Source organism: Equus caballus, chromosome 7, assembly GCF_041296265.1.
Source record: "Equus caballus isolate H_3958 breed thoroughbred chromosome 7, TB-T2T, whole genome shotgun sequence".
Classification (NCBI taxonomy): Eukaryota; Metazoa; Chordata; class Mammalia; order Perissodactyla; family Equidae; genus Equus; species Equus caballus.
In genome coordinates this window covers 56,489,820-56,504,509 of record NC_091690.1, presented here as the reverse complement: position 1 = coordinate 56,504,509, position 14,690 = coordinate 56,489,820, and the positions used below count along the sequence as shown (strand labels likewise).

Below are 14,690 nucleotides of genomic sequence, written 5' to 3'. Positions count from 1 at the left end.
TAAGTAATTTCTACAGTGCAGGTTACTGAGGAAGCTGCAGGGGACACGCTTCACTTCTTGCTCACCTTTACTGCTGACTTGGTGACCTTGCCAGCTGTGGATGACTTCTTATCCACTGTCTTGATGACTCCAACAGCCACTGTTTGTCTCATGTCCCGCACAGCAAAATGGCCTGGAAGAGGAGTGAAGAATGAGATTCCTGGAAAACGGCATGAAGGAAATGCTCCTGCACTTTTTTCCCACGACTCAGTAGCAATCCTTGACTCACCTAGAGGTGGGTACTCAGAGAAAGTCTCCACACACATGGCCTTGCTGGGGACCATCTGCACGATCGCTGCATCGCCCGACTTCAGGGCCTTGGGGTTTTTCTCCAGCTTCTTGCCTGAGCGCCTATCAATCTTTTCCCTCAATTCAGCAAACTTGCAAGAGATGTGGGCTGTATGGCAGTCCAGCACTGGGGTATAGCCGGCGTGGATCTGCCCAGGGTGGTTCAAGATGATCACCTGCCAGGGGAGGAGGTGGAATTAGAGATCGATGGCTTGTGTGATCTGGGGCCAACTCTTGATGAACCTGGGCCTCAAGCAAAATCAGGACTAATTCCTAAGAAACATTCCCCACCACCAGCGGGGCCCCTAAATCCCATGGCTTCCTGGGGACTTACCTGTGCCACAAAGCTGCCAGCCTCTATGGGGGGGTCGTTCTTGCTGTCTCCAGCCACATTTCCACGATGAATGTCCTTCACAGACACATTCTTGACGTTGAAGCCCACGTTGTCACCAGGCAGGGCCTCAGTCAGGGCTTCGTGGTGCATCTCCACAGACTTGACCTCGGTGGTGAGGTTGCTGGGGGCAAAGGTGACCACCATCCCAGGTTTCAGGAAGCCGGTCTCCACGCGGCCTACAGGCAAGTGCCAATGCCTGTCCAAAGGCAGAAGGGAAGTCAGAATGGTCCTAGACCTACCCAGTGAGAACTGGCTTCCTGGGAAGTCCCTTGTTCCTGTGTTCAGGGGCAAAGGGCTACCTACAGAACTGGTAGGAAGCACTGCGTGGATCACTGGCTATTTAAACTGTGTACCGGCTGAGCTGGAAATGCTGGGTGCTTCTGTACTTTATCCTAGCTTAGAAACTGTGGCTTCAAGTCAGGATTTGAACCCTGGCAGTCAGACACCAGAGCTTACTCTTAACTCCTTAATCCCTAAAGGACAGCCTCCCCTCAGTCCCACCCAGCCCTCAGTCACCTCCAATCTTGTACACGTCTTGCAGAGGCAGCCTCAGAGGCTTGTTGACTGGGCGAGTGGGCGGGAGGATGGAGTCCAGAGCTTCCAGCAGAGTCACCCCGGTGGCGTTTCCCTCTTTCCTCTCCACCTTCCAGCCCTTGAACCAGGGCATCTGCGGGGATGTAGAGCAGAGGTGAGTCTCGGGTTTGGTTCCCAGCGGCACCTCTTCCCCAGGACTTACTGCGCCTGCCCACCCACCCAGTACTCACGTTGCTGCTGGGCTCCAGCATGTTGTCGCCGTGCCAGCCCGAGATGGGCACGAAGGCCACAGTGGCCGGGTTGTAGCCGATCTTCTTGATGTAGGCGCTCACTTCCTTGGTGATCTCTTGGAAGCGCGCAGCGCTGTAGGCAGGCTCAGTTGAGTCCATCTTGTTGACGGCCACGATGAGCTGCTTCACGCCTAGCGTAAAGGCCAGTAGCGCGTGCTCGCGGGTCTGCCCGTTCTTGGAGATGCCTGCCTCAAACTCGCCCACGCCGCCGGCCACGATGAGCACGGCGCAGTCGGCCTGTACATGTGGTCACAGGGACCGCAAGGGAATGAGGGAGGGGGTGTCGGCCGGGCTGGGAAGCTGCCTGGAGCTTTGGGCAGTGCCAGATTCCTTTGTAAAGCTGAGGGACACTCCCCAGAAACTTACAGAGGGCTCACGGGAATTTATGGACCCCCTGGCTGCTAGGCACAGAGGTCCTGCTTCCCTAACTCTCATCTAGTCCCATAAATGAGCTTTAGTTCCTTCCTCTAGGACCTCAAGTGGTCTCCTCGTTTGGGTGTCAGAAAATTTGCTCCCTGCCCCAGCTCCAAAGGGCGACACTATCTGAGCCTCATTAGAGTGATGAGACTCAGTTCTGTCCTTCAGTTCTTCCAGAATTGCTGATTGACATGGGTGAGAAAAACCCTTCCAAGGCTTATGATACGGTCCTTCGCCAAGTCCCAGAAATAAAGACTGAGCTTTCCCACCACACCCATAGAGAGGCCCCTGGGGACGTGGACTGCTTTACCTGGGAAGTGCCAGTAATCACGTTCTTGATGAAATCCCTGCGGCCTGGGGCATCAATGATGGTGATGTAGTATTTGCTGGTTTCAAACTTCCACAGGGAGATGTCTATGGTGATGCCACGCTCTCTCTCTGCCTTCAGCTTGTCCAGCACCCAGGCATACTTGAAGGAGCCCTTGCCCATCTGGGGAGAGGTGAGGGAGTAGAATGCATTGATGCTGAGCTGACAGGTCTATTGCAGCTGACTTCAGCAACACCTTAGCCCTGCAGAGTGCACCCTGCTTTCTGTACTCTGAAATTAGATCCACACACAGGAGGACATCCCCCCATACTCCCCAGCACTCCTAGACACAGTGGGTGCCTTACCTCTCCTGCTTCCTTTTCAAACTTCTCGATGGTTCTCTTGTCAATTCCCCCACACTTGTAGATGAGGTGCCCAGTGGTGGTGGACTTGCCAGAGTCCACATGGCCAATAACAACAATATTGATATAGGTCTTCTCTTTGCCCATGGTGGTGGGTTCACTACAATCACTGCAGGAAAAAACAGTGGGGGTGGGTGAGGCCAAATATTCCAGGCTTGCCTCCTTCCTTTATTCCTCTCCACTCTGCTCCCATCCAGCAGCCCCTCCTCACTTCAGTGCCTAGCACAGAGTCCAGGACATGGTGTTAACTGAAAAGTGAAACTGACTTGCCCAGGCTCACACCCCTTGGGCTATAATCTCAGGGGCTTGTAGTGGGTACTTGCAAGGCAGTCTTAGTTCATCTTTTCTCCTGTGTGGGCCTTCCCTAGAACATCTGGGGTTTAGCTTTTCCTCATTCCCCTAATGCCCTCCTCCCTCCAGTTCATCTCTAGTACAAAAGACCCTGATGCTCGGGTACGCTTTGCAGCTTGTCCCCTGTAAGTCCTCGCCTCTAAAGAAAAAGAAACGAACCTGAGCCAGAGATCAGCAAGAGTGCAGCAGCTGTGAAAACGGTGAACTTCTTGCCTTCCGCTTTTATAAACCTAGCGCTGGCCCCTCCTTCTTCTGGTTCCAACCAAATCTGAAACCAGAGCCCAAATTAGTTAGAAAAATGCCACTCCCTCCCCCTAGGCCCAATTTCAGGGACTTCTAACTTGACCAAGTGAGTGTTTGGATGAAGAGAGGGTGGGTGAGGCACGCTAATACTTTTTTTAAATAAAATACTGGGTGTGTGGAGTGTGGGAAGGGAAAGGACTGGAAATAAGAAAAATAAAATAAAATAAATGTCACACAGTACCAGACTTTGTGCAGGTGACCCCCAAAGACTAAGATGCAGAATGGTTGTGGGTATTCATTCATTCAGCGTTGATTGAGAAATATGGTGTCTGGCATTGTGCAGGAGACTGAGAACTCGTTATTAGGAAGCAGTCATGGCCTCTCTTCTGAAAAACTCTCAGCCTCTGCTGGGCTCCTCCAGTTTAGCTGTCTAGGATTGCTTAAAGGGAGAGCTGCTTGGACCACATTGAGACTGGCTGTGGCTGTTTGGAGTCTTCTCTAAGGCCAGCTATGTCCTCATCCTTCCCTGGGGAAGTCCTTGGCAGAGCTCAGTCACACACACAGTAAATATTCCCTCTCTCCGACCCCTTCCCCCAGCCCGTGCTTGGGCCCAGGATGGCAGGAGGCCAGTAGTCTGGACTTTCAGGGTTCCCTGTCCCACTGAGGCCCACTTCCTTGAGCGCTGTCCACTTCTCATTAAGCAGAGAAGCTCCATTTTCCACCTTTGCCCCTAAAGAACTAAGAAACTAGAATGCCAGAGAAGTAAGTTCCTCAGGAAACATCTAATTCTTTCCTTCCCCCATTTTACAAAAGAATCTCAGGTCTAAGGAGGTAAAAGGATGGTCCAAAGGTTCTGCAACTCCTTGTTCCCCACTATCAATATCCTTTCCTCATCCAGTCACCTTCTAGAAAAAAAGAGGCAGAAAAAATAATGATCCCATTTCTTCATTCCACTAGCGTCTAGGAGTGACCACTGCTTGGTTCTGCCCTGGGAGCTGTGGCTGCAAATATGAGTGATACAGACTCTGTCTTTGAGGGGTTCACACTCACTCTAGTAGGGAGATGGACCACAAAGAAACAATTTCAGTGTAATGAATGAATCATGAGGGCTGTGAGTGAGGCTTGTTTGGGAGATTCCTAGGTGTGTGGGGAGGTAAGGACAACTTCAGAGAAGAGAAGCTTCCTCAGGTCTTCAAGACAGTGAGCATCTAGGGGCCCACAGGTGAGGGAGGGGCTTGCCAGGCAGAGGAATCAGCTGAGGACAGTCCTGCACTGAATTTGCCTGGCAATTCAAGGGCGAGGAATGGATGGGAGAAGATGGTAACTAAAGATATGAAAGGGGGAAGACCATTATTCATTAACTCCTCAGAGTTTAATTTTCCTAAACTGTAAATCTAATTATGTAATCCTCCTACTTAAATCTCTTGATTACTCTTTATTGCCCTCAGGGGAAAAGTTACTCTGTTGTTACATGGCAAGAAGCTTGGAAAGACTGAGACTGGAAGCAGGGAGCCCCTTAGGAGGCCACCGCAGGAGTCCTGGAAGGAGGTGATGGGGCCTCAGCCAAGCAGCGCAGTTGACACGCATTCAACATGAATACAGAGGGGGATCAGAAGAGAGGAAGGGGAGACCACAGGTGTTAATGGGAGCTCATGCCATCAGGGTGGGGAACAGAGCTTTGTCAACATCTCCCTCACCCCAAAGTCAGGCTCAAGCCCTCGATGCAGCACCCAGATTTCTCTGCTGTGAACTCTAAAGAGTCAGAGTCAAGACCCCTTCCTGACTCTGCCGCCCATCCCCCCAGTGCAGTTGAACTGGTTGCTCCCCGCTCTAGGTCTGAAGTTCCCCAGACTTAACATGAGGCTCTCATACCATCTCATTTCAGCCTTTTTGAAATAGCACAAAGGCAAATTAAGGATAGAAGATGATTGTACCTCAAAGTCAGATAGCCCTGACTCTAAATCCTGCCTCCTCTACTTACCAGCCATGTGAACTTAGTATTTCCGAGCTTGTCTCCTTATCTATAAAATGGGGATAATATCTACCTCCCGCTTTGTGTGAGGGTTAAACGAGATCATCCTGCACAGTGCATGGCACGTGGCAGGTGATCCATAACTGGTATCTGCCATTGGCCTGTCTTCCCCTCCCTGTCTTGCCTTGCCAGACTCCACTCGCTGACAGGTGAAGTGCTCACATGTGGACTAAAAGATCTGCCCAAGGTCACAGAATGTATTAATGAAGACACAGGATGATACTTCTCAGTCCATAGGTTTCCAGGCTTCTTCTGAGCCAGACTGTCTCCTCATTAAAAATTATTATTACACTTCTTCCATTTAAACCATTTACATAGTGTCTGCGGGGTCTCGGCAGACTCAGAACTGAAGGAATAATCAGAATTAAGAGGTTTTCTGACATTGAAATAAGCTGAAGGGTAAGTCTTCCTGATAGAATGACTTCCCCTGCCTGGTGTAATTGGCTGTTGCTAGGGAAATACTCCCATTATTTACAAATTTGAAGGGACCTGGCAATTCATTATCATTTTATTAGAAATAGTATTTACAATTCATAAACGTAAAGTCATCAGAGTTTCTGGAATGGAATGGTTAAGAATTGGAGATGAATCTATAATGACTGTAATGCAGGCTTCAGACAGTTAGGATGAAATAAAATCATTTAGACTGACAAGCACAATGCAATGAGAAGTCACGGAGATAAATGAAGTTACATGATCAAGATGCGCTTGTCGAGCGACTGCATAAATACAAGGAGAGGTGACTTTCTAGTGAAAACCAAGCAGGGAGGGTCAATGTCTAAAGGACTAGACCATGTCGCCAATATTGGCATATAAACCAAAATCATCTATCAATTAATTTATCAAACTAGATAGCTATTAACCAAAGCTCCTTGGTCCCTATAGTTAGTGAGCAGAAGTGTAGCTATGAGATTCTCCACTTTATCCAGGTTTCTAGCCATGGCAGACATAGACTGAGTCTGGACAATAGCACCAGTATGTTTCAGAAGAAACAAACAGAAGGAACCAAACTGGAGTTAAGGATGGGGAACTTTAAAGATGAAGGTTCAGCGCCTAATACTGAGAAGTTAGAGGAGCCTCTGTTTGTTTGTTTTTGTTGTACCCTGTAAATAGCCCTGATTCAAACCGAGTAGTGGAGTTCCTGCACTGTAGCTCTACCTTCTGTGTTCCTGGTAAGTGTAAAACCATCCTGTTTGGGGGAAGTTTAGGTTAGATTATGGGTGTCTTCCAGGAGAGGTTGGGTTGAGGTGGACATGTGGAAAGCCCCTTCTCTGATTCCTCCTAGTAACCAAGCTTCTCGTGTCCTAATTTATAAAATGGAATTTTTTTCCAGCTAAAGAATTGTTTTGACTTAGTTCAGCCCCATTTCAAGTGTGTACATGAGTAGAGAAAGCTGACTTTCCCAGAGTCAGATCACCTGAATAAGGAAATGTCCAGTTTGCAGACCTACAGAGATAGGAAATCAAATCCTAAGTAGGAGGAATTATTTCTTTGCAGCAAATACTTCAGTAGCATCTTTCATGTGGTAGGCTGTCTTGGAGTGTGAGACAGCCCGTGATATCTGCTCTCACTGAGTCAACAACTCAAAGGAGAGGCCAGCCCGGTGGTGCAGCAGTTAAGTTTGTATGTTCCGCTTCTCAGCAGCCTGGGGTTCGCTGGTTCGGATCCCAGGTGCGGGCTTGGCATGCCATGCTGTGGTAGGCGTCCCACATATAAAGTAGAGGAAGATGGGCATGGATGTTAGCTCAGGGCCAGGCTTCCTCAGCAAAAAAGAGGAGGACTGACAGTAGTTAGCTTAGGGCTAATATTCCTCAAAAAAAAAAACAAAAAAAAACAACTCAAGGGAGAGTACAAGGCCAGCCTCACCCACTGCGCCTGGGAGCTCGAGTTGAAACCCTGGAGGGCACAAAGGACTTACTACGGTTGTGACTCTGAATTCGTGATTTTCTGCTCAAATAACCCTTGCTCCGGTGGGGAACAGAGACAAACGAAAGGGTTCTTTTCCTTTATGTTCCTTTATGACAACTTTAGGAGAAAATGGCAGTGTAGGAAGTTCTGGTCAAGGCCCATTAAAATAGAAAGGCTTTCCTCTGAACTATCTGAGTATTATTCATTCAACAAATATTTGCTGAGCGCATTGTGTTGCTGAATCCCTGCCTCAGTGCTGTGGATGGGCATTTTTGCCTGCATTTGCAGATGGCTCAGAGAGTTGTCCAAATCTCACAACTAGTATGTAGGCAGTGGGGCTGGAATTTTAATCAAGATGTGTTCCTTTCTGAAAATGACATTCTTATCCCAGGCAGAACATATTTCCTCTTTAGAAGTCCCCGAGGCATCATTGTAGTGCAGCACCTTCATCTTAGATGTGAAAACTGAGGCTGAGGCAAGTCTGATTCAATCTGAAGCCATAAACATTTATGTTCCAGGTACCATGCAAGAAGGAGCCACACCGCTAGGAAATCTCAGACCATCTATAAGTGTAAGACACACTTATATCCACACACAAGACTAGTGCAATGCACAGGCAGTGGGAGCACAGGCCCTCAATTGATCGTGCTGATTGATTTGACCCTAAGTGCCTCTAGTGAGCATCCACCCAACAAGGAAGCCCCTGGTAATGTGTACATAATTACTTTTCTCTTCTAGTGCTCTAGAGGTAACATCTCTTTCTGCCAGGAGTGCAGTTAATTTTAAGACTCCCAATCTCTACTCACTTTTGATCAAATTACAGGCCAGATAGGAGTATAAATCCTAAAGTAAGTAGATTCTGAACTCCAGCCCAGAGGCAGGGCAGGGCACAGGATGGAGACTGAGGTTGTCAAGGCTGCCCCTACTCCAGCCCCAGGACCTGCTCAGAGAAGTGTCTTGTGAAGAATTAGGGCAAAGGAGGGGCTCCTTTCCTCCTTGGTTCAACAGGGAAGGAGAATGAAGCAAGATGAGGTCGTGGTGATGATAAGAAGAGGGCTGCTAATGACACAAAGTTAACGTCTTATGGGATTTCCTTTCGAAAACAGTAAGCGTCTGAGAAGTCAGTAGAGGATATCAGCATAGAACTGCCTATTCATTCATTCATTCATTCATGTAGCAATGGGAAAAGTTCATATTTCCAATTCTAACTTTTTTCACTGTGAAGCATGTGATGTAGGGGAAATAAGATTGTAGGTATCCCATATTTGTGAGCACCCTTCTCTCCCTTGGTTATAGAAATCTAGGTTCAGGTTCTGCCTCTCATTCATCACTGTTAGTTTGAATAAGTTATTGATACTCTGCATCATAGGCTCGTCACGTGTGAACAGGCCTGATAATCATTCCTGCCCTGTCCCTCTACCAGTCCTTAGGAGAATCAGATAATGGGCTGGAAGTGAAACCATAGGCTCCATGAGGGATCCTCAGAGCAACTATACTCAAAGTGAGTAGAAATTGAGAGCTATGAACTTAACTCTGCGGTGCTGAGGAAAATACGTTTCATCCAGAGCACTGGAGGAGAAGAGTGATTTTGTAAATATTACCAGGGGCTTCCTTTGTTTGGTGGATGCTCAGGGATCATGACGAACTCCCTCATTGCTGTTTCCAAGACGCCATTCTCAGTGATTTGAACAGAGTCCATTAATGAAGGATCAGATGAAGTGCTCAGATGTCTATTAAGTGTCTACTCGTTAGTTACTATTTAAAGCACCTTATGCATCTGAACTCATGCTGTTAGCTTGTGAGCACATACATGTTTTACGAATACCTTGGTTTGCTTGGGAAATAATTTTATTTGGTCTACTGAGAGATAGTAAGATATAGGAAAAAATTAGAGATTAAATCAAGGTTCTCCTTGGGGCCGGGCCGGTGGTGCAGTGGTTAAGTGCGCACTTTCTGCTTTGGCCGCCCAGGGTTTGCTGGTTCGGATCCCGGGTGTGGACATGGCACCGCTTGGCATACCATGCTATGGCAGGCGTCCCACATATAAAGTAGAGGAAGACGGGCACGGATGTTAGCTCAGGGTCAGTCTTCCTCAGCAAAAAGAGGAGGATTGGTGGCAGATGTTAGCTCAAGGCTAATCTTCCTAAAAACAAAAAAACAAGGTTCTCCTTCCTCTGGGATGCTCTTAAGACAAATGCACTCTCCCCCTTACCTCCCCAGACACAGATCTGTTCTAATCCAGATGTTACTGCTCCAGAGTTGACAGTACATCAGGTGAACAACTAAAATATTATGCCGAGAAATGTCAAATTCTACTGCCAAGTGTTTATAATCTAACTGTTACTTAGCATTTATGGATAACATACACACTTGCAAATTGTTTTGCAATCATTTTATAGTTGCTTTGTGAGAGATAATTAAAGCAAAACCACTTTAAATGAAGCTACTCAGAGGGACAAAGTTGTTGTGCCAATAATGTGCTATATAAATGCAAATTATCAGGATTCCTATTATAGTGAAAACTGCTTATATCATTTTTCATGGGACCAACATGTAAATATTTTAATAGTTCCCTGATTTACAGAGCACTTTTCTCCCTAAAAGGTAAACATACCTAGCCATGCATTATTTAACAGAGCTTCCCAACTCCCAGGGATGAGTAAATCCATTCATTCATTGATGCTTTCAATCAGGTCCTACAACAATGCCCTGCTCATAATAGATCCTCAATATTTAATAACCGAATGAATGAGTGAGGAGGCTTTTTAACAAGACCTGTAAACATCAGTTGCCTTCCTGCAGAGAATGAGGGTGGGGAGGGGGATGGTCGTGAAGTAGAAAAGGTCAAGGTTGTAACATTTGGTGAAGCACTGAAAAACTCAAGACTTGGCAAGAACAGAAAGAAAGAAAACAGAAGGAACAAGGGCTACGGTGGCACAGATGAGTTGAGGCTGTCATCAGCATATGGAGGACATTTATTTTTCTAACCCTCAGAAAATGACACCAAAAAAGAAGAAATGAGAAAATTCACTAGTAATTGGTGAGGTTAATGTTCTGGAGAAGTAACCCCAAGAGAGCAATAATCTGTACATTTTAAGTGCCCGTGAAGCCAATAAAAATGTAATCTCGGGAGAATTGTGTCTTCATTAGCATGGATAAAGCAGCTGCCTCATCAGTGGTGTGAACAGAGCAATCCACACTTTAGATTCTACAAGAATTCTGTTTTACAGAAAGAAAACTCATTCTGAAGTTCACCACATATGTTTGATTGGGGAACTCTATTTTTGAGGCACACTATTAACCATTCGTGAAACTAATGTACTGAGGAATACAGTTAGGAAAATACCGGTTTAGAGGATAAAAAGATAGGACAGAAGAGCAGTTCCCATGGTGGTCATATTTCTTGTACAGAAACAAATCACACTCCTGTTTATCTCTGGCAGTTAATGACAAGAGACATCCCGAAAGCTTCAAGGTCCAGATTTCTGAATACCACCTCTATTTCTTCTATGAAATGTAGTATGAGTATGACTGGGACATCTAGATGACCCCTTCAGCCCTTACTGATTCTATACACATAAGAATAAAGTCTTTTTATGAAAGCTATTGCTGTCACTTTTTCATACCATTAAAACACAAAACAGTGCCCTGTGTGTGACCATTGGATGCAAGTGGGCTATGCCTAGATAGATTTGTGAGTCCTGCACACCACATAGCCATGGACTGGGAAGATAGAAGACTCATGCCTCATGACTGATTTTGCTGATGGTTGAACAAAGCAAAAGCCTAAATGTATAAACTGCAAAGATCATCACTAGAGTTGCCACCCCAAAGACTTGATTACCTGCAAAATAACAGCAAGAATTATTGTGTGTTGATCTTCTGACAGTTTTCAGCACTATTCCTTTATTGATGGCTTCATTTCATCCTCACTATAGCCTAATGAGCTGGCCGCTATTACAATCCCTATTTCACAACTGAGGCTACTGAGATGCAGAAATCCCTTTGGAATATTGCTTTCCTGGACCATGTAAATGTATTTGGTTATTCTCAAGTCTTTATGGTAGAAGTGGCATTTCAGCTTTTTTGAGGAAGATTAGCCCTGAGCTAACATGTGCTGCCAATCCTCCTGATTTTGCTGAGGAAGATTGGCCCTGAGCTAACATCTGTGCCCATCTTCCTCTATTTTATATGTGGGACACCTGCCACAGAATGGCCTGATAAGTGGTGAGTAGGTCCACACCCAGGATCCAAACCAGCCAACCCTGGGCTGCAGAAGCAGAGCGCACAAACTTAACCACTGTGCCACTGGCCCGGCCCCAGGATACTTTTAATCATAATAAACAGACTAGGACCCTAAGAAAAAGGAGCTTTAAAAGATCTCTTGAGGGCCTGGCCTTGTGGCCAAATGGTTAAGTTTGCGCTCTCTGCTTCAGCGGCCCAGGGTTTCACCGGTTCGGATCCTGGGCGTGGACATCGCACCACTCATCAGGCCACGCTGAGGTGGCGTCCCACATGCCACAACTAGAAGGACCCACACTAGAATATACAACTATGTACTGGCGGGATTTGGGGAGAAGAAGGAAAAATAAAAAATAATAAAAATTTTTTTAAAAAAGATCCCTTGAGCTTAAAATGAACATCACCAGGTCAACTTTTGAAACCTTCTCAATAGTCCTCTCCCTTCCAATACCTTTATCAATTTGTGGTACAGAATTGATAAAATGATTGTGGCTTACAAGTTCAAGGTCCAAACAAGAGATGGGGAAGGTGCCTTGGTGACGGTGGGAGAAAAAGGAATTTTTACATGAATATGGAAAAATGCAGAAACATAAAAATAATAGAAAAGAAGATGAGGAGGGGACTTAGCTAGTACCTTAAATGATAGTAGAAAAATGATGAAATGTGGGGCCTGCTCGGTGGCGCAGCGGTTAAGTGCGCACGTTCCGCTTCGGCAGCCCTGGGTTCACCGGTTCGGATCCCGGGTGCAGACACGGCACTGCTTGGCAAGCCATGCTATGGTAGGCGTCCCCCATATAAAGTAGAGGAAGATGGGCATGGATGTTAGCTCAGGGCCAGTCTTCCTCAGCAAAAAGAGGAGGATCGGCAACAGTTAGCTCTGGGCTAATCTTCCTCAAAAAAAAAAAAAAGAGGAAATGTACTTGTGACTTCAAGATTGTGGGGCAGAATTGTCAGAAGTTATGAAGTTATGAGGAGGCTCTGGAGTCAGGCCACCTGGGTCAGACCCTCACTCTGCTCCTTCCTTGCTAAATGGCTTTGAACCAGTTAAACCTTCACAAGCCTGCGTTTGCATCATAAAATTGAAATAATAATATTACCTACCCTCTTAGATTTGCTTTGATGTTTTCATGGGAGAATCCATAGAATGGTGCCTGGTATATATTAAACTCTCAATAAATGATAGTTTTATTCTGCTATCTTCTCAACAGATTTGTTTATACTTTCAAAAATGGTCTCCACCCACCTGCCTCTGTTAAATAGTTTTTGAGAGAGAGAAGACAATCCTGGTGAAGGAGAAACTGATCCTGCTTTAAAATCATTTGATAAGTGAGATAAGACATGAAAAAATCCCTTAGCACAGTGTTGAACACATAGTAAGTGCTCCATACATGAAAGGTGTTACAGTGTGAGTCATTATTTACAATTGCACAATACATAAGAAAGGATAGAGGTAAAGGAGACCTCCCTCTCACCCCAATTCTTAGCTGAATTGCGTGTCCAAAGAATGGCGAAATCCTCGCAAACCTTGTTCTGCAGACGCAGGAACATCTCACCTGCGACCCGCTGCTGGGAAGATGACTTGTGTGCTGAAAACCAGCCCAGGCACCCAAGGGATAGGAGGGCCACAGATCCTTTGATGGGACAGTGTGAGGGGAAGGCAGCTGGTCAGACTCTCAGGAAGAAGGGGCGAAAGCTGCAAGAAAGAGCTTTCCTGCTGATGGTGGGGAGACACAGGTCTGACGTCACACACTTGGCAGATCTCACTATCTATAAACACGAGAGGAAAGAGGCCAGTGGGTAGTCTCAGCACTACCTGTAATCAAACCCATATCTACTATTACTTTAGAGCAGAGGTTGGCAAACTATAGCCTGCAGACCAAATCTGGCCTGTCACCAGCTTTTGTATGGCCTGTGTGCTAAGAATAATTTCTACATTTTGAAATGATTGAAAAAAATCAAAGAAAGAATGATAATTTAGGGGCCGGCCCTGTGGCGCAGCAGTTAAGTTCACACATTCCACTTTGGCGGCCAGGGGTCTGCCGGTTTGGATCCTGGGTGCGGACATGGCACTGCTTGGCAAGCCATGCTGTGGCAGGCAACCCACATATAAAGTAGAGGAAGATGGGCATGGATGTTAGCTCAGGGCCAATCTTCCTCAGCAAAAAGAGGAGGATTGGCAGCAGATGTTAGCTCAGAGCTAATCTTCCTCAAAAAAAAAAGATGTGATAATTTATGGTATGTGAAAGTCAGATGAAATGCAAATTTAGGTGTCCATAAATGAAGTTGAATTGGAACACAGCCACATCCATTCACTTATATACATCAATGGCTACTTTGGGTCTACACCAGCAGAGTTGAGTAGTTGCAACTATTAAAGCATGAGCTATTAACTACCTGGACTTTTATAGATAAGTTTATCTGATTTGGAGCACTGTGCTTTTTAGTGTTTTCTCATTCATTCATTCATTCGTTCTTCAAACATTCTTGAGCATGACTCATCTGGGCAATAAGGAGAGTGAGATGCAAGGAGGCAGGGGAAAAAAAGATGAAATGAGACATACAGCATCCAAACTGCTTTAACAGAGAGGTAAATATAGTCCTAGAGGAGTGCCCAACAGGAAGAGGGGATGGGAGGGTTCAGGAAAGTTTTCAGGAAAGAGGTACTCCCCACCACATTCTCCAACATGACAACCACATAAGGAGAGGTCAGCCAGACCATCTGCCATCACTATTTTGCAGACGAAGATCCAGCACCTCAGAGAGGCCAATGGCTTGCTGAAGGCCAGCTGGTAAAGCGGGGTCAGGGCAAGGCCAGCAGCTATTTCCAGGATTCCCATGTCCAGGCCCATGTGACCTACAGAACGAAGTTGTGTAACAAGGGAAGAACTGGCTGTGCAACAGGGTGGGAGGCCAAGCAGAGGGGAGAGGCAAGCTCAGTGTCCCAAGGAGTAGATCAGATTCAGTCATGGAGACAACCACTAGGAGTGGAAACTTGAAGTGCTTGCGAGTGCAAGACAAACGTGACTTCTGAATGACATTTGAGAACATAAGCAATTTCTTTATGGACTGGAAGTTACTCTTCTGAGAACTTTGTGCTGTTTGTATTTTAGGCAAACTGATGCCAGAGCCTGGATTTTGTTACCTGCTTTGAAATCATTGGGAATATCCCAAGAAGGCAGTCTGGTTTATTTCCACCACTGCAATTTGGGACACGTCCATGGAA

General features: G+C 46.2%; 1 pseudogene; it reads right to left on the bottom strand.

Moving 5' to 3' along the window:
- Positions 1 to 50: 50 nt before the first annotated feature.
- Positions 51 to 2,778, bottom strand: LOC100050054 (elongation factor 1-alpha, oocyte form-like; annotated as a pseudogene).
- Between the last annotated feature and the right edge of the window lie 11,912 nt (positions 2,779 to 14,690).